This window comes from Lissotriton helveticus, chromosome 1_1 (genome assembly GCF_964261635.1).
Source record: "Lissotriton helveticus chromosome 1_1, aLisHel1.1, whole genome shotgun sequence".
Lineage (NCBI taxonomy): Eukaryota > Metazoa > Chordata > Amphibia > Caudata > Salamandridae > Lissotriton > Lissotriton helveticus.
In genome coordinates, this window is record NC_136057.1 from 1,756,473,735 (window position 1) to 1,756,494,939 (window position 21,205).

Consider the following 21,205-nt stretch of genomic DNA (forward strand, 5'->3'; position numbering starts at 1 on the left):
GTTATACTAAATACTTGATAAAGTTAGTTTTATATTATGTATTACTAAAAACGATAAATGAAAGTGATTATTTTTTTCTGCAATTTACAGCAAGCAATTTCAAAATAAAATGGCTCACAATGAAGAGACCGTGGCAATTTCTTTTGAATTGTCCACTACATTGATTGAAATTGAGAGCACCAATAATGAAATATTGTCACAAGGAGGAGATGACTTGTATGATTCCATTAGATTGATTGAAATGGACAGCACCAATAATGAAATATTGTCACAAGGAGATGACTTGAATGATTCCACTACATTGATTGAAATTGAGAGCACCAATAATGAAATATTGTCACAAGGAGGAGATGGCTTGTATGATTCCATTAGATTGATTGAAATGGACAGCACCAATAATGAAATATTGTCACAAGGAGGAGATGACTTGAATGATTCCACTACATTGATTGAAATTGAGAGCACCAATAATGAAATATTGTCACGAGGAGATGACTTGAATGATTCCACTACATTGATTGAAATTGACAGCACCAATAATGAAATATTGTCACAAGGAGGAGATGACTTGAATGATTTTTTTGATCAATCTGTTGATGGCGAATTTATCGAATGTTTGGAGACCATAGAGTTACAAGAATCATCATTGCAGACTTTTCATGAGGAAATTGCTGATGAGGACATGTTACTAGTTCTTTCAAATTTAGAAAATTCTGAAGAATAAATTTATATTTAGAAATCAAAAATTGTTTGAGACATTATTCATTTTTATTTTTAATTTATGAGGTTGTAGCGAAGTGATTGTAGTATAAAATGAGAGTTATAGTATAGAGTGCAACATTTTTATGTTACATGGTAAGTTTACTCATATTTACTTCCCTTCTGCCACTATATTATCTCCAATGTGTATTTGACATCTCTTCTTCATCTCCGGCCTCCTTTCTCTCACTGTGTGTCTCCGATGCATCTTATCGCTGCTATTTTGTGTAATTACAGAAGAGAGTAAAATAAAATAGTTCGGAACGTGAAAAGGGGGCAAAGTAGAGTACCCCTCACCCCCTAGGCCTTTTTAGGCGGTCCCAAAAGGATCAATTTCTGCTTTCCTGAGAGATTATGGTATGAGTTCCATATACCACAATAATTTGCATTACAACATGCAAGATATCTATCTCCTATTACCAACTTTGAGATATTCGCGCTAAGCGCGAATATCTCCAAAAAGTAACACCTGCCCTGAGCAGTTCTTAGCCATGTTATCCAATGGGAGGTGGATAACATGGCTAAGAGCATTAGCTCGGTAATGCATGAATATCGCTGACTTTTTAGCGATATTCATGCATTGCGGCCGTTTATTATCGCATTTGCGATAAACCTTGATAATAGCAAGGTTTATCTTCGATAATTTCTGACGATGCTTAGCGGTAAAAAATTAGTTGGTAAGCATCGTTAGCGATAAATATCGCTTAACTTTGGTAATATGCACCAACGTCTGTTAACGTTCGATTCGAAGGAAATGAGGAAGTGTTGAAAAACATTGTCTGCGCCATCTTGCCTTTTTTTAAATGCCACACTTTTGTCGTGCACGGCAGCCATTTTAGATGCCTTGACCAGACCCACTCTCTGCACGCTGTCGATTCGTAGCATGGCTCCCCACCCTCGCAAGCATCTTCCCCAGGCACTGGTCACCCCCGCTCTCTGTCTTATGCATCGGCAATAAACCTCCCCCCATCTGCGCTGCTCTTCCCTGAAAATCACTCTGTGCCCGCCCGACACCTCCCTTTCGCCCTATTCACTACCGCACCCTCTGACACTCCTCTTCCTCTGTGTCCGATTGTCCAGGCTATCACCTAGCCCTGCAGATGTAGTTTATGGCCCCAGCTGTAAAGAATCACCCCTCTTCAAAGGAGTTATAGTAGATCAAGGCCCACACCCGATGAGATCCGTCACACCACACGTGTTCCTACTATCTGAAAACCATCCTGTATTGTGATTGGGGAGGGGACCGAGCCTGAAGCGGAAGATTCCAGGAATGACTCTTTGTACATCAAAGTTTTTACAATTATGTGTCACATTAAAAATATATAGCACTCCAACAAAGTAGTAGGAATATAAAACTTTAATAACATATAAATATATACAACAAAACAAAAACAGTAAAAACATTTAAACAACGAAGAGACCGTGGCAATTTCTTTTGAATTCCTGATGAGGACATGTTACTAGTTCTTTCAAATTATGAAAATTCAGAAGATGTTGCCTGGGGGTGGGTCGTCAGTAGCAGTCTGTTGTGCGAATAGTTCCAAGGCAGCAGAACGCGCTGAAATCTAGATGGCACGAAAGTGATGTCTAGTAAGTTGCCGCCCAGCAAATAACGGCGTGGGGCGCCGCGGGGGTGAGTGAGTCCAGTAGGCACCACAGCTATTCTTACCGGCATTGCAGAATTACTGCTGGGGACAATGCCTGTGCTGTAGCAGGGTCACAGCAGAAACAAAAAGGATTCTGTTGAAGATGTTGTTGGTTTTCAATTTGAATACATTTCTGGTGTCAACTGCTATGCTAATGTAGTGGTTAATGTTTTGTTTTCTCTAGAAAATGTAAAAGAGGGGGAGGCAGTCCAAAGTTCTGTTAAAAGGGCAAAGGAAAGGATCGGTGGTTTGAACTATCAGTCAAAAAGGGGAGGGGGTGCAACAATTTTTCCTACCGGGTCACACTGTGCTTTCACCGGAACTGAGGTCTGCAGGATTCTAGTAATTCAAAGTGAGGCTGGCGCCAGCATGGGAGCGCCGACGTCCCGCGGATACAGTTTCGTCACTCCACGGGCGATCATGGCAGTCATTCCCCATCGGGGGTCGGAGACTCCCGCGGCTCCTCTAGAATCTTCAAGGTCGTGGAGAACTACGGTGGTGGAGTCAACCAGTGACCGGGCCATTTCTTTATGCTGGGCCCGCTCTTGCCAGGTCGACCGCCATTTTGAGAGTTCGGTAGCTACTGGCGATCGCGGGGTCAAATGAGCGGACGGGCTCCACCCTGCCGGGCGAGACGTTGCAGCATGGCCACAGTGGAAGAACCCTTTTCCGGGCGCCTGGAGCGCTGAGGGTGCAGCTGGGAAGCCTCCACCTGGGGAGGCGGGAGAGGCCTGTTCGCACCGTCTCTCCCTCCCAGTGCACCCCACGGCGTCTCGCTTGAGATTTGTTATGGCCGGACCAGGCGATGAGGACGAGGGGGGGGGGTCGGAGGCATGTGCAAGACATCCCCCCCCAGTGTTGTCGCAGCCATTATTCAAGAAAGAAGAAGTGTCCCGTCCGTCTTCGGGCTGGGCTTCCGGTAGATGTCGGCAGGACGCCCCTGGCTCTGGCCCCATGAACGGGTTTCTTGGTTTATCGGCTGCAGCCGGATCCCGTCGGCCTCGGCCCCCCGACCGTTGGTGGCCGGACCGGAAGAGCATGTGGCGGGACTACCTGAAACTGTCAAGGGCCACCGCGGCCGGACTGGGAGAGAGAGGGGAGGGTCGAGGAGACATTCCCCCCCCCTGCAACTGTTCAGCGTTGTAAAGGCAATCCCCTGGCCGGGTCCCGCTGGCCTCGGCCTCTCCTCCGGCTACACCCTACGTTAGGATCTCCTGGCCGAGGCGTGGCAGCAGGACCCGCCTTATATGGGCTGCTCTCGGCTGGGCGTAGCCGCAACCCTGCCCCACCTTGGAAGTTTCCAGAGTGGGGGCGGATGTTCTACTGACTTGCATTTTCCCTACTCTATCGATTTTTTTGGCGTGGCAGGCGGTGGGACAGCGAGGGGTGATTTGGTTTCTCTTACTGTTTTTCTGGTCTCTCACCACTGGCATATTTTAACATTTTCTTGTTTCTAGGACATTAATAGGTTTTATCATTACGTTATGTTATCGTTTCTTTGTTCGTTGTTTAATAAAAGTTCATGTTCATCAGTGGCCTACTGATTTTCGTTTTCGTATTCTTTTCTTTCCAGGTTGTTTCATGCTAAAGTTTCTGTTAACAGGATACAGTGATCACTTCGTTATTATTGCATATGTCCTTTTCACTAGGGGTGCTCTCTGGTCGGGCCAGATGACGTATCTCTAGTAAATGGTCCGGGTGAAACAGGTGCATCAATCAGTGGGGAGTAGATAGGCATGACAGATTACAACGGGGGAGAAAGGTCCGCATTACGTACCCTTTCACTATTTGCAAAGATTTTCCTACGTATATTTGCAAACAGGGAATACCTCCAAAAAGAACCAATTCCCAAACAGTCAATGTTTGGGGAAACAATCAATCAATGAGGAACGAAATAGGCACAACGTGTTAAAGGTTTGCGTTACCTACCCTTCACTATCTGCAAAGGGAGAGAGAATATTCCTATTCTTCCTCGTTTGCAGGCAGGGAAGATTCTTAAGAGAATCAACTTCGAACAATTCAATGCTCGATTCAAACAATCAACAAGGGGTACTGTGAACACAAATGAACGCCGCTTATGTACATACACATTGGTATTATCAACAGGTTGTTCCTAATGTTTCTATTTTAGGGAGGTCAAAAAGAGATCCCATTAGTGGCCTACTGATTTTGCTCGATTCCTTTTGTTTTTTTACACGATTTTTCGCTATCTGCAAAGACTAAACAGAGTATTGCGACTCTGTGCTTGTTTGTAAATAGAGAATGAACCAAAGAGAACAATCAATCAAATGGAGAGAGAAGCAGGCACGACGGATTACAACGGGGGCAACGGGGGCAAAGGCCTGCGTTAACTACCCTTCACTATCTGCAAAGAGAGAGTACTCCTAATAGAAATGAGGGGTGGGGGGCAGCATTCAAAGCAGATCAGTGTGCATAAACACGAAAATGTTTTTACTTACCACGTACTTGACATTCGACAGCTTATGATATTTGCTATTAAAAAACCATTGAAATTCACTGAAAAAACCATAGGTTATAGACCATATATAGTTAGGAATTAGCATTTAAAAAACCTTATTTTACTCACACAAAACCATTGAAATTCCATATATAGTTAGTTGCACTAACTATATATCGCGCACCCGCAATCCACTGCTGATCATGTCACATATTACATCATTCATGACATGGTCAGTGACATCACTGATGACATCACTGATGACATCTCAAATGACATCACTGATGACATCACTGATGACATCTCATTTGACAACATTCTTGTGCTAATACGATAAACCTCTTCAGACTCTAATATAACCTTAGATACACTCAGTGTATACAGACACTCACACACTGCCACTCATCCATGGAGTTACTCACACACCCAGTCAGTCATGCAAAGAAACAATCTCACCTCCATTTCTTCAACTATACAGTTAAACACACCTTACTTATTGAAACATATACTAACACATATTTACTCTCTTATACAATCCCTGATACAAGTTCACAATGATCGATACAACCACTCACTCATTCAGTGGCTCTCATGCACAGTTATTTATATATGCCAACTCTCACATGTACTGTGTTTAACATATGTACTTACTATGACATGTAGCATTGAGATATCTATTCACTCACCAATACACTCATGCACACAGTCAACTGCCCATACAGCTGTTTCCACATGCACTTTTGAACCCATACATCTAGTCAATCATCTGCTCACACATCTATGCAGAGAGTCATACACCTCCCAGCCACCCACACACACACTCAGTCTCCCATACAAATGCTTGGGCAACCAATCAATAACCCATATAGTTAATCATATAGCTACTGATCAACACATGCAGCAGTTTACAGAACAACAGACATAATGATGCACAAATTAAGACAGTTTAGTCACTAACCCATGCACTCAGTGAGACACATTTAATCAGTCACTCATACAGTCAGTCATGCCCCTACTAAATCCTTCATCAAGACACTTATACATCCACTCATTCTTCAATATGTAAGACATATTTTAACTTTACAGAATTATACAGTCACTGGATGTAGTCATCAGTGATGTCATCATTGATGTCATTTGAGATGTCATCAGTGATGTCATCAGTGATGTCATTTGAGATGTCATCAGTGATGTCATCAGTGATGTCATTTGAGATGTCATCAGTGATGTCATTTGAGATGTCATCAGTGATGTCATCAGTGATGTCATTTGAGATGTCATCAGTGATGTCATCAGTGATGTCACTGACCATGTCATGAATGATGTAACATGTGACATGATCAGCAGTGGATTGCGGGTGCGCGATATATAGTTAGTGCAACTAACTATATATGGAATTTCAATGGTTTTGTGTGAGTAAAATAAGGTTTTTTAAATGCTAATTCCTAACTATATATGGTCTATAACCTATGGTTTTTTCAGTGAATATATATATATATATATATATATATATATATATATATATATTTATATCCAACAAAGAAGGTTGCCCTCAGTGAAGGCGCCTCTAGCGCGGAGTACCACCTTTAATTGAAGACTGCAGAGTCAAAGTCTGTTGCTTTCAATCTTTAATTCAGAGCCCAACGCGTTTCAAACATGAATGTCCTTGATCACGGGCTGAAATGCAGAGCAACAGCCAGCATTAGGATGGAACACCTGATATACTGTAAGTCCTGCCCCCGTGGGAGTATGCATAGCGTGCATGATGGTGCTTGTAGTTCCATCAATATTATTCCCCAGTGGGTGTTGGCGTGCCCCAAATAATTCAAAGTTTTACCCAGGTGGGTTGATCGTGAGCACACACAGACTGCCACTCGGTTAATTATTGTGTCATTCAACATGGACCTCTGCGCTCCTTTAAGCGGATTGGCTTCAATACACAGGATCTGCAAAGCAGCAGGGCGCCTTCGCAGCTGGACCAGGCGCTAAAAATCCAACAAAGAAGGTTGCCCTCAGTGAAGGCCCTCTAGCGCGGAATAACCCTTTTAATTGAAGACTGCAGAGTCGAAGTCTGTTGCGTTCAATCTTTAATTCAGAGCCCAACGCGTTTCAAACATGAATGTTCTTGATCACGGGCTGAAATGTAGTGCGACAGCCAGCATTAGGATGGAACACCTGATATACTCCAAGTCCCGCCCCATGGGTGTGTGCATAGCATGCATGATGGTGCTCGTAGTTCCATCTATATTATTCCCCAGTGGGTGTTGGCGTGCCCCAAATAATTCAAAGTTTTACCCAGGTGGGTTGATCGTGAGCACACACAGACTGCCACTCTGTTAATTCTTGTGTCATTCAACACGGACCTTTGCGCTCCTTTAAGCGGATTGGCTTCAATACGCAGGATCTGCAAAGAAGCAGGGCGCCTTCGCGGCTGGACCAGCCACTAAAAATCCACGTTTTTTTACAAGTGCCCGATTGCATGCGTGGAAGTTTACATTGGTAAAATATGAACAATATATACGGAACGTAATAAACAATACATGTCGTAATGCCACCCAAATCCAGTGTATATGACCATAATTTGCATATATTTGAATTACTATTGTTTTTATTCCACCAATGTAAACTTCCAAGCATGCAATCAGGCACTTGCCCTTTATTTTGCTTAGTTAACATCAGGTCATTGAGCCAGTGTGTTTATGTGGTTTTTAATGCTTATGGTTCAATCTATAACGTCCACAACAGGCTTGAAAATGTCTATGCACTTGCTAATTATTGTTGAATTTTAATGACCCGATGAATTTTTTGTAAATATGCACATATACAGCAACATTTGTTGCACTTTGTTGTTAAAACAAGCGGAAAACTATGAGTCTTTCTTCTAATGCACTGCTTTTGAGGTAATGATCATGTGACCCTGTATTGTTGTGTTTAAAATGGTGGCAAACTTTATTCACACTGTTGGTGAACAGGCCTTCATTTCTGAATACACACTGCTGAATGGGAGATCTGAAAAAATCATAGACCACATAACTTGTGAATCCCAATATGTAATCTACAGACTGACATGCCCATGTGGGAAGCATTATATAGGGAGCACGATTAATAAACTAAAATTGAGAATTTTACAACATCTCCGTGCGATCAAGAACATTGACCCAAATTACCCAATGGCCAAGCACTTCAATGAATGTCATCAGGGCGATTGTCACAAGCTACGATACTCTGGTATCAAAATCATAAAACCTGCAGAGAGAGGTGGCGATCGGACATTGAAGTTGCGTAAAATGGAATCAAGAATGATCATGGCAATGGGAACAGAGTACCCACATGGACACAATCTGGATGCAGAACTGTATGTACATTTGTAAATATTTTGTACAAAGCTCACGTCCTTAGAACATCTGTAAATATCTAGGAGTCTCTTCCTTGCGATGTATAAATAGTTGTAAATAGGGTGCAAATATGAACTGATCCTTTCCCCTGCACAGCCAACATTAGCATATATAAATTTAGAAAATAGAAATGTATAATTTTGAACTATCATGAGAAGAAAAGTTTCCTTCCAAGTTTTTCTTGTATTTTTATGTTATAGACCCTTGAACTTAGAGCCCTTGTGTATAAATGAGATAAATCGTAGTTGGGCACTAGCCCTGATAATGTGGACAACTTTGGATCTTAGATATCAGATGGTTGTCTGATTGTCACACATGTGGGTCTAGAATTAGAGGGAATAATCGAGATGATTACATGAATTCTGGAAAATAAACCCGACTATCTTAGCAAATTTTAGAGTAATTATTCAGCAATTCTTGAATATGTACTTTACACTCAAGATAAGCAGTAGGACTGTTAGAGGATATAAATGAGTGAATACATGATTAACTACCATCCAATGAAATATGCATTTTCTAAAAAGATTGACCTCAATAGGATGATGGCTTGTCTTTATATTTATATTCCAATGTATCTTTATGCACCTTTATGTACAGAAATATTGAAATAATTTTGATTCACTATATCGTTTCTTACTTAATGTACTTTACATGTAAAAACGGAAATGAAGTGGTGCTAAAAAAAATTTGAAAACTGAAATAGTACTTTACCATTTATGCAAAATAAAAATGAGAATAGCGATGTAAACAGAAAAGAACGTTGGAAAAATGGTGGCCAAACCAGTCCATAGTGTGAGAGAGAGAGGTTATCTGTCTAGTGTTTTTTAAGAAATAGAAAAGGGTACTTGCACGCAAGCACTTTAAAACCACTCTAGATGCCTAGGGACTCTATGGTCCAGTTGAAGGCTAGGTGTAGCCGAAACGCGTAGGCCGTCCTGTAAATTTGCACTTTTTGCACATGGTGTTGTGAAATAAAAAAATAATTAAACTTATCTGCTGAGGTGCCGTGACTTACATATATATATATATCCATACTGATATTATAAAGAGAGAGCCCAAACCTTTGAGGCGGCTAATCTCAGTAACCGCAGCATCAATCACAACACCCAATAAAGCGTTGGAAAGGGCAGTTGCAGCAGAAGGACATAGGCTATGCAGACGGCCACCATATACATTTAAAAGGTAAAAGAACAGTGCCAGCAAAGTAGTCCCTTGTGGGCGTGTCTGCGTTGTGCTGTGGGCGTGGGCTGGGGGCGTGACTAACACTGGGAGCGTGTGGTATGGCCATCATTTCATGGGCTGTGGGCGTGTGCTGAGGGTGTGACAAACGCTGGGGGCGTGTGGCCGCCCTTCATGCCATGTGAGTCGTACATACAAGCGCCAATTACATTGCTGCGCAGCATCAAGGGGCACGCTGGGGGTCTGACAAGCTGGGGGTGTGAGAAATGCTGGGGGCGTGTGTCTGGCCTTCATGCCATGTGAACGCAATTGCGCCAAGGGGCACGCTGGGGGCGTTTGCTAAGTTCCACCCTTCATGCCATGTGGGTCGTACATTAATCAGAAGATCGTCTGCTGTGGCCGTGTGCTGGGGGCGTGACAAACGCGTTCAGCTGGAGGCGTGGTAAGTAACGTTACTGCAGCCTCTCCTGCGCACTGTTACTGAACTCTCTCATTCAACGAAATTACATGCGCCTGCTACAATCAACCTGGGCTCTAGCCGGGCTCAGGCGGCGGATCAGTACACTAATTACACGTGCCTGATAACATCAACCAGGGCTGCAGCTGGGCCTCAAGCGGGGGAACACGCGCCTGCTAACATCAAACAGGCCTGCATCTGCGCCTCAAGCGGGGGAACACGCAAATGAGCGTGTCTGCGGGGACAATTACTGCAGCCTCTCCTACTCGCTGTCACTCAACTCTCTCATTAAACGGATTTACCCGCGGCTGATAACTCTCTCAATCAACGACATTACACGCGCCTACTAACATCAACCAGGGCTGTAGCTGGGCTCAGGTGGCGGATCACTACACCAATTACACGCACCTGCTAACATCAACCAGGACTGCAGCTGGGCCTTCTCCGTCCCGATTCTAATGAAACAAAAAATTTTGTCTACTGCGTGATTTTAAAATAAATTGCCCTTGCCAAATACACACATTACACACATTCTATTTCATACCCGGACAACGTCGGGACGGGCTGCTAGTATATATATATATATATATATATATATATATATATATATATATATATATATATATATACATATATATATATATATATATGCAAAAAGGAAGAAGAGAACTCTGGGTAGTTCCAAAGTTTAGGTGGAAGGCAGGTGGAAGGCAGCTCCTGTATAGAGCACCCACAGTGCTATCCACGCCGAGATAGAAATGGACAAAGTCTTTTGCCATTTGTACAGCAAAGTCTTTAAGCATAGGATTAGCACAGTGCTATCCACGCTGAGCTGTAAAATTACAAAAGGCATTTAGCACTCCAGGCACAATATTACAGTTTTGGATTGGTAAAAAACCATCCAAGCCAACCTGAAATGAATAAAAGCAAACCCTAACACGTGTTTCGCTGTCATTACAGCTCTTCAGAGAGATTTAGCTTTGTCCAGACACAAGGCAGCACCCAGTATAAGTTAAAACAATTCCCTTGCAGGCATAGAGTGACACATACATTATGCAAAAAAGAAGGAGAGAACTCTGGGTAGTTCCCAAGTTTAGGTGGAAGGCAGCTCCTATATAGAGCACCCTCAACACCAGCGACACTCTAAATTTGCTCTTCTCAAATGTCTGCTTTTCTACCAAAGCTTTTAAGCATAGGATTAGCACATTAGTCCATTAATTGTTTGCATGCTTTTGAACCCTCAGTGGGCGGTGTCATTATTTCCTGTGTTGCATTTCGGGACTTGTAGTCCATTCCAGCCAATTTTCGTCTTTTAGTAAGTTTATGTTCCCAAGAATTGCAGCATGTACTTTACCCTTCATGGGCCACCAGACTGATTTCCTGGCAATTAAAGTCCAATCTCCTGCGCTGAAGACAGGCTTGGATGTAGTTCCAGCCACAGCTTCGCTATTTACTTCTCAGCGATGGTGCCGCCCTCCACGGCAGGACTACCGTGTTAATTTGTGTCAAACAAAGGTCCAGAAAGATGAGGATGCACTCCCAGTTAATGAAATCATAAAGATTTATTAACAGGACACCAGCAGCTTCTGTCCGGTATTTTGGATCCATTTCTTTTTTGCTTCTTTTGGATCCATTTCTTTGCTCTCTTCCTGACGCGTTTCGAGGCTTCAGCCTCTTAATCATAGGAGACTGGGAACTGCATGGAAGGACTCTTGATACTTTAATTGTTTGCATACTTTTGAACCCTCAGTGGGCGGCGTCATTATTTCCTGTGTTGCATGTCGGGACTTGTAGTCCATTCCAGCCAATTTTCGTCTTATATATATACGTTTTCACGACTCAATTCCTCAACCCTCCAATGTCGACATGAATCAGAAACGGCACTGCAGGACTGAAATCCTTTCAATTTAATTATTAATTCTCCAGTGCATCACACAAGGGACAGTCAATACATTTCTGCACTTGCCTTCCACAGCACCATAGAGTCCTGCCGTCTAGTTTGTCCTTTTCAAGTGCCCATGACCTAAGCCCATCAATCATTTTTAGATGTATTAAAACAACTAGACAGCACAGATTTTCTATGTCTAGTAATTTCTGCCATGTTTGTATTTGAATTTCATGTAAAGTACATTAATTTACAATATATTATTTGACTTAAACTTTACAAGCTTTGCAGAAAGTTAGCAAAGGCAACCTAGTTTTGCTTATTTCTTTTTAAAGTTATTTCATCTCAGTCTCAATTTCAAATCACAGTAAAGTACTATTGATGATAAAAAGATCTTTATACAGTACAACTATATTTGTTAACATTCATGTTTAGCAACTTGCAGTAAATTACTTCTTATGCAAAAAGAGAGGAAGGAAAGAAGAACAAGAAAGGGAAGAAAGGAAAGTGGAAGATAAAGATAATGGTAGTGATAAAGTGCAATCGGGGTAATTCATGAATCTAATTTAATTTAGAGAAACAGCATTTTTGCAATCTACAATGAAAATGCATTAGCAGCTGAGTTGTGCAAAAGAAAAAGGAAAGGATGATGGTAGTGATAAAGTGCAATTGGAGTAATTCATACATCTCCAGAAAAATGTCTGGTGGTGGCAGCTGGTGAGCAGCCACTCAGCCTGGACACTAGTGATAGGTAGTTTTTCAGGGGGCATCTCTAAGATGCCCTCTGGGTGCATTTTTCATTAAATCCCACACTGGCATCAGTGTGGTTTAATGTGCTGAGAAGTTTGATACCAAACTCCCCGGTTTTCAGCAAAGCCATTATGGTGCTGTGGAGTTCGTAATGACAAACTCCTACTACCATATACTCTTAACAGCATTACTGCACTTACATTGGCCAAGAATTGGCTTAGACACAGTAGGGGTACCGGGCTCATGCACCAGGGGTCCGACCGCCTTATTACATCTACAGCGGTCAGACCTCCAGAAGACCGCAGCAAGCACCAGAGATCCACTATCTCTGATGAGGCACAGCAGTCTGAGGGCCACAATATGCTTTGTGGTGCCCTGAGGCAAGGCCAAGCATATTAAAACTGTCTTCACCGCCAGCAGTCTCGTTGAGGTTCTTCCCCAATGCTACATCTGGCGGTAAGGAAAGAAAGCAGGTACTACAGGGCCCCCTCTTGCATATGTGCACGGGGGTGCATGCAGCGGGCCACATGTTGTGCCCCCTGCATTTTTGCACCCCCAGTTCCTGCACTGGAAGGAATGCACAACATGGTGCTTTCCTTCCCGTGCAGTAACGTGCACAGGTGGTCCAGCGGTGGTGCAGTTTAAAGCTCATTTTGGGCCTTTAAACTACACAGCCGCAGGACTGCCACGCTGCACACCTGCCAGACAATGAAAATACTTGTAATCTGGACAATGTTGTTGTTGGATGAGTGCTGAAAGCAGCCGCGGCCGGCAGTGGAAGTACCGGCAGGGCGGTGACGTGGGGAGGGGGAGGAGCAGAGTGGGGGGTAGTAAGGTATGGATTACGGAGTTTTACAGGTAAGTAAACATTTAAATAAATAAAACGAATTTTGTTACGCGCACTGCATCGCATTTGGTGATGGAGTGCACTCAACACAATTCGTTTTATTTATTTAAAGTTTACTTACCTGGGAAGCTCAGTAATCCATACTTTACTACCCTCCCCCCCCACCCTGCCCCTCCCCATGTCACCGCCCTGCAGGTATTCCCACTGCCGCCCGCAGCTGGCTGAAAGTATTCCAGGGTGACATGTTGCATTGAACAGTCATGCTTATGTGGGTTCCTCACACACTTTTGAGTGCCTTGAAGGTGATTTCAGTGCTGATTCAAAATAACTATAGCAATTAATCTTTAGTGAATTTTGACCTGCCCTCAATTTTGCTGCTATGTTCAGGTGTACTTAGAGAAAGACAGGAGATGTAATGGGGTGTCCACTTCCTCCCACCCTTCTTTGGTGCTCTCATTCCTGCTCTTATTAGTCTGTGACTCGCATATAAAGAGATTTAAATGCTCCACCGTTATTTTTATGAATGTTGGGTGTCATTCGCGGAAGTCGTGTGTACTTAAGATTTAACATAAGAATCGATTCGAATCTGACAATACTTTACACATGAATTTATTTTTAAAGTATGCGTTTTTCATTTGCTGTTTTCTATTGAGCATCTTGCTAACAGTGGTCAGTGTGCAGGGGCGAAGATCACTATTCACGGAATGTGGAGGAGGGCGGGTTGCTCATGTTCAAATGGGCACTTGTCTGAGTTCCACACAAAGAGATTTCTGCAAGCTACCTCTTTATACCTTGATTATTTTTCCCCACATTTGTGACATTTGAAATCAAACTGGAGCTACTGGGTGTGAGTGGGCAAATGGATACTTTGTGAGGGAAGGTTTTATATATTTATTTTGCCTTTTACATAGCAGACGCCAACTAGTTGACATGAGAGAGTTTTTCACTAGAATATATGTTAAACAATTTAGGATTACATCAAGATGGGGATAGAGAAAACTTTGAGAAACATAGATATACGAGTTTGTGGAGTCAGTTGGGATTTAGATTAAGAAGTGTCTGGAAAGGGAAACTTTAAGATGCTTACAGAAGATTGAAAGGGGGTTCAGTGTTCTGAGGTATGGAGGCAGTATGTTGTGGCTGCTTCAGAAAATGATTGTGTTTGTGCTGTAGCTATTCTGAATTTAGGCAGTTTAATAAAATATGTTTCTGCAAATTTTGAATGTGGCTCTAATGGAAAGCAAGGTAAGATATGATGGGGTTTCAAGATATGGAGATAATGTAGTCATATCTACCTGCAGAGTGAACCTGTCTTGTAGCCAATTTTAGAACACCTTTGAATGGGTGGATATTTGTTGAACCACTGCTTTGATGGAATTTCTGCATTTGATCATTGGGACTACTAGAGAATAAATTACAGTTTGCAGATGATCAAGCGGTTGGTGGATGAGGTGTCCAATTTTTTTCTGGGTATGTAGGTGGAAGTTGATGAATTAGGCTGCATTGTTCGCATGAGTGATTAATGTGTGGTTTGAATCCAGGTCCAAAATCTAGAGATTTAGCCAAGGGCCGGACTGACAATGCCGGGCACCGGGCAATCCCCCGGTAGGCTGCCAGGGGTGGGGGCCGGTTTTGTCGCTGGGTGTGGGTGGGGCCGATTTTTAGGACACTCAGTACAGTAGTAGTCACTAACTACTGTACTCTTCTGCCTCTGCTGCGTGCCTGCCTCTCTCCTCGCTCCGTGTGGAAAAAAGCACAATTTAGTTAATCTAATCCGAGAGCAGCGGTGCCATTTTAGGGAGTGGGTTGCGGGTGCGCAGATGTCTCCACCTCCGCGCTGCCTGCTCGTAATCTCAGTTCACAGCCTTTAGGGCTGGGGCGGCTGTTGGAGGTGACACATGCGCATTGGGGCTCGCTCAGGCCCGTGATGAGAGGCCTTCTCTCACCGCACCATCATCTAATTATTTCTAGCCCCCTCCCTGGCCCTGCCTGTTCCAGTGTCCCTGCTGCTGAATGTCTGCCAGTGCCGCCCGCCGCCAGGTGAGTGTGGTTTACTTTTTTGCAAACAGAAAATCCTTCCTATGTACTCACCTTCGAAGGCTGGTCTATTCTTCGTATTCCAAGCCCCAGGACGCTGATTGTCTGCTTTCATAACCATTGTAAAAGTTGTATGCTGTTCGCTCCTCGAAAGGTGTACCGACTTTTTGCCAGTTCCCATCGAGTTTGGGTCAGGAGTCGATTCTATTTAGTAATTGGAACGTGGCTGCGGGGCTTGGGAAACAAATGATTGCATGGCCCTGTAAATATCTTAGTGATCATGAAAGTACGCATCATGCATTGAGACACTTTCATGAACACTGGTATATTTAAAAAGTCACCCACTAGCAGCCCTGCGCTGTCTCAAAGCATGATGGGCTTTCACAATCCCAAAATATATTTAAAAGGCCACACAATCTGCATTGGTTTTACTTGCAGAGCACGTCTGTCTTTTTTTTCTTTAAAACAAAGCTTTCTACTTGTGTGATTTACGAGTTGGCATCCGTTGTTCCACTCACTGCTCCTGGAAAGATAAAGATCACAGAAAATGTTTATGAAAAGGCTGTTGTGTTATGTAAGGCGTTCTGATACCCTGCATTGGGATGAGTTGTGGCACTTTCCATCCCAATGCAGGATGTCAGAGCACTTTACATCACAAGTACACAAATATTTTAAATACCACTATTTTGCTTTTTCTTTTATAGCACTTTACCATTTCTGTAGTGCTAAAGCGCTATAAAAGAAATAAAACAAAATAGTGGTATTTAAATTATAATTTGTGTAAATACTAGGGAGACCAACACATCTGAAATTCTTACATTCTCTGGAAGAGAAGACGGAATAAACAAGGAAAATGCCATCACGGAGGCCTCTTGGAAATACTGAGTTGCACTTAGTCCATCAGTGGGAGTTATCTTTACATCATCAAAGCTTTGAACCGTGATTTACAGAGTACTGTTTTTGTTAATGTCAAGGTCAACATTTGAACGAAATTTGGTTGTTAAATATTTCTTATTGACAATAATCATTATTTCTCATCATATTTATTCAGTATTTTAGTGTCTACAATTGTTATTCAAGGAATGGTATGCTAATATCCTATCATCACAGCATGTTTGATTCATTATTGGGTCTGAATGTTTCTTTCCTTTTTTCATGATTTGGATTGGTCTTTTTTTATGTTTTGTATATCCTTTAGAGTCACATGTTTAATTTAAACTGCATGGTTTGAATGAAGTAGCGTCACTTGCAGTGTTAGAAATTGGTAATCAATGACCAGTTTATTTTGTGCACCATTGAGTTGGTTCAACGGTTATCAAATTAAGCTGTCACAATTGGTTTATGCACATGGGTCGGTTTTACATGGGGGTACATTTTATTCTGTTCACAGCGTAAAAGCACGTAAATTCCAGTGTTGAATTTCTTTCATTGAGTTTATTTTTAAAACATCATATGGGTTTTAGGACAGGCAGAGACTTTGAAAGCGTAATTAGTTGTAGTATGTTTTGGTGTTGTTTTCAATATATTCACTTTAAGGAAACCTTATTTTACTTCTATGATCTCCCAAACAACTCTTTCTGAATCCACCCCTCATTTATCCCAAACCTCATTTTACTACTGTGATTTCCCTAATCCCTTTCTAGAAACTCGTCCCACCTCCATCTTTCCTTTTACACCTCACAATCCTCATCTCACGGCTATGATCTCCTAAATAACACTTTCTAGACTATTCCCTCTTCCATCCCTCCATTATCCTATTCAATCCAACTAACAGACTCACATGTCCACCACTCAAATGAACATATATTTACCGATTTTCTTATACTAACCCACCACTAATCCTTTTTAGGTTCAGGAGTAGCGTGCTACTCGCCGAAAAGTGCTTTGACGCCTCATCAGGGATATATATATATATATATCCTTTGTTTCCCCTCCATTTCATCTAAGTGTGAGGCTTCCAGCCAGGATACTCCAATAACAAGAGGCCTTATGGCCCCTTGACTTCAGTTTTTGTTTTGGGCAACAGTTGCGCGCTGCTTCATGGCTTCTGTCACCCCATTAAAAGACTATTTAAAACAAAATACATAGCGGTATATGGATGCTTCACATTGTATTTCATCATGAGTTTCCTAAGAGAATTTGCTTTTCCAGATGATGTGAATAGGTATTTTCTTTTATGCAGCATATGATTTGTACTATGCATACTGTGAACTGAGATGCTTTCAGGTGTCTTGAAAAGAAGTTGTGGGTGCATTTTTATGGCAGGACTTGGTTGAGAGCTCTGGAGTTGAGGCAGAATGCAGCGCTAGTTTCGTACAGTGCCTGTCAATGGGTCCTAGAGGTGTCAAGACTACATGCACCTCCAAACTTTGGCCTCTCCACATACCACAGAGAGTGACTTGTGAGGCCAATAACATGAGCTCTATCCAGGTGAATCAGCACTATTAGGCAGTTTCTGTGATGTACCAGAATTTATACAGAGAGAGGGTTTTGGGTCGGCTCACTTCAATCAGTGCTTTTTGTGGGGCGTTCATGGCTTGCCATTTCTTGGAAGAAGTGTCCCATCAAGACCATGGCATGCATATCTAAATTGCAAATCTGTCTTAAGACCCCTCATATGGTGCTGTATGTGTGAAAATGCACTTTCTTTTCACGTTAAGTAAATGCTTGGAGTAGTATTTGCACTGATAATTTGTTGCTGCACTCGCCTGCATGGTCGGATAGTTGGCGCACATAGCCTTGGCTGCGGCACACAGAGACCATACACTGCCGCACACAGAGGAAAGAAATTAGAGGGAACATTGGTCAGGAACGTTCTACGGTTTCAGCGAGATTCTACCGCTCTTTAGGTAAGTACCATTGTCCCGCTGGTTGCATTGTCAGCTCCCCCTTTCTCTGCGGGGCAGTAAGTGCTTCCCAGAGTGCACTGGTGCTTCCCCTGGGCATTCTGTGTCTCCTCTGGGATGCTGAGCCCTGTGGGGAAGTAAGTGCTTCCCACAGTGGAGTGGAGTGGTGTGGCTCACTGGTTAGAGGCGGCAGACCCAGAAGCTGAGAACGGCCCGGGACCAGGGTTCAAATCCCGACGCGGCAGGGTCGTGGACCAGGGTCAGCGGACTCGATAATTCTTGCCTCAGTGCCTACTTTAACCAGGGATCACACTCGGCAACTCTGGGCATTAGCTTGCCTCATCTCTACAACGGCCCCCCACATTCGCCGGGGATGCCTGGTTTCACCTTGGAGATACCCAGGCGGGACCATCACACAGGGATAGCCAGGACGGGTTCCCCAGCGGTCTACAGCGCCACGATGCCTCAGGGCAGCAGTGCGCTTTACAAGACACATACATACATACATACATACATACATACATACATACACAGTGCAATGGTGCTTCCCCTGAGCATTCTGTGTCTCCTCTGGGATGCTGAGCCCTGTGGGGCAGTAAGTGCTTCCCACAGTGCACTGGTGCTTCCCTGAGCATTCTGTGTCTCCTCTGGAATGCTAAGCCCTGTGGGGAAGTAAGTGCTTCCCTTGAGCATTCTGCGGCTCCTCTATACCAGCAAGTTAAAGCCGAAATAGTTTGCTTCAATGTTAAAGGGGAAGAAAGAAGTAATACCTTTCCAGGAGGGGTACCTTTGTCATGATGAAACCAATTGCTATTGGACACTTCTCCAAGTAGCCGGCCAGTATCTCGAAAGTGCACCCGCAAAGAACTCCAAACGTGTCCAACTTTCTTTTGAAAGGTCGAAGAGCTGAAATCCTAAACGTGTCTCCGAGTGCCACTGTTGCCACACACGCTATACAAATAAATGCACTGAGCTAGGCTGCCTGAGGAGTTATTTCTTAATGAGCGCGATAGAAAGCAACTGTTTATTCGTGCATGGCCCCTAGTTTCTGTATTTAAATACATCTTAAATGAGGCTGTTTTAAGTAGTTGCCTCTATAATCAAGATCCAATTAGCCTTAAGTTACATAACATAACCGTTTCCCCATAACTGGGACTCCATGAGCAAATAAAACCTTTTATTACAGGGCTATTTCTTAAGGATCGAGTGTACTCTGTATAGCACTCTGCTCTCTCCCGAATGAGGAAATGTAAATGTATTTACATAATAAAGCCAATGCTTATTTCATCGAATAATATGCCGCATAATTTGAGATTCCAAGCAGCATAAATAATTCAAACTCTCCTAGTAATCTTCAAGGCGCTTTAGATAGCAACACATTTCACTTGCTGTGCACTCAGTAGCTAGTTAAAAAAATGTATTGTTTCTACACGTAGAATAACCACACAGAAGCAAGAGCGACTGGAATAAAACGCATTACTTGAATTGTTTCAGGCTACTGGTGCTGCACAGCAGTATCTAAAGAGGAGAGGGGAGGGACCGCACCGCGCACTTCTATACGATGCATATTTTTATGTGTTTCTACATGTTGAAGCAGCACAATGATTGATTCAACAAGATAGCCTGTGATCTGCCCCAAAACAGTGGCTTCTAATTCCGCACTGTTGTTTATCTCATCAGCACTGCTACCTCGCTCAAGCCGGCAGTCAAATATGTAATCAAACAAATACGCGAAATCTATAGCAATTTTACACTGACTCAATTCATTTTGCCTGCCACTACAAAATGGTATAAAGAAACCATCATGCTGCAGTAAGGAGAGCCTGAGGCCAGACCACATCCATCACCTAAGAGCCATTGATTGGAACAGGTACCGTACAGTAGTAGAAAACACGCAGCCTCGTAGAAATAACACCGGCCTTCCGCGTTGTAGTTTCTACCTAACTTTTCAAAACTTTCCCATTACAGTTTGCATTGCATTGCCTGCTCAACAATCTCGTTGCTATCTCTGAATAATTGTAATACTGATCTGTTGAGAATGGGACCAGATTTACAGTACCACACTAAATGCCCACCACTGCGACCCCCCCGCACACGAGATCACTGAATTGTACTGATAAAGCAGGAGATAATTGAATGTTATGGTTACAAGGCCGGTGTCGTATCTAAAACCCAGTGACGCCATTAAACCCAGGAAATGCTGGGGAGAAGGGAAAGGAAAGGGGTGAATAATGGAAATTTGGGAGGAAAAAGTAGGGGGAGATAACAAGAAAGACGTCCTGTTCACTCATAAGCTGGATAAAGGATCCATTTTACCCTTTAGGAGCAGGTCCATGTACCCCATTGTACAGTAACCCAGGTCTGTAAGTTGCAGCACTCGTAGATGATCCTGGCAAGAGAGTTCTCAAAATGCATTTGTGAGAAAATTCACGCAGGGGCCCTACTGCTTCTCAAACTGTTGCAGCTGATGGTTTACTGTAGCTGAGATCTTCTCCATGATCAGGGTGTGGTACAGCTCGTGAAGCCAGTCGATATCTTCCGGCATGTAGCCCATAACCCATTGTTCACTGTTTGCATGTGAATTACAGATGCGCACGTTGTAGGTGTTGAAACAGCTGGGCGGAAAAGGAGAACCTACAGAAAAAGTCCCAGCGCCATTAGCACATATAAAATGTTTTTTAGATACATATTGTTCCTACTGACTGCTGAGACATGGTTAGATAAGTCCCTGTCAGCCTCAGATTCCTCTAAATTGAAATTCGATTTCTTCTGCTTTATTGCATCAAAAAATGCCATTTTTGTTGGCTCTTAGGGCTCAGTGCACTTTACTACCACTAACCAATGCTAAAGTGCTTGCGCTCTTTCCTTTCAAACATGGTAAAATTGTCTTACGCCGAATTGGCAATATGGCCTAGAAATGTGGATCTACATGTACCTATGGACTTT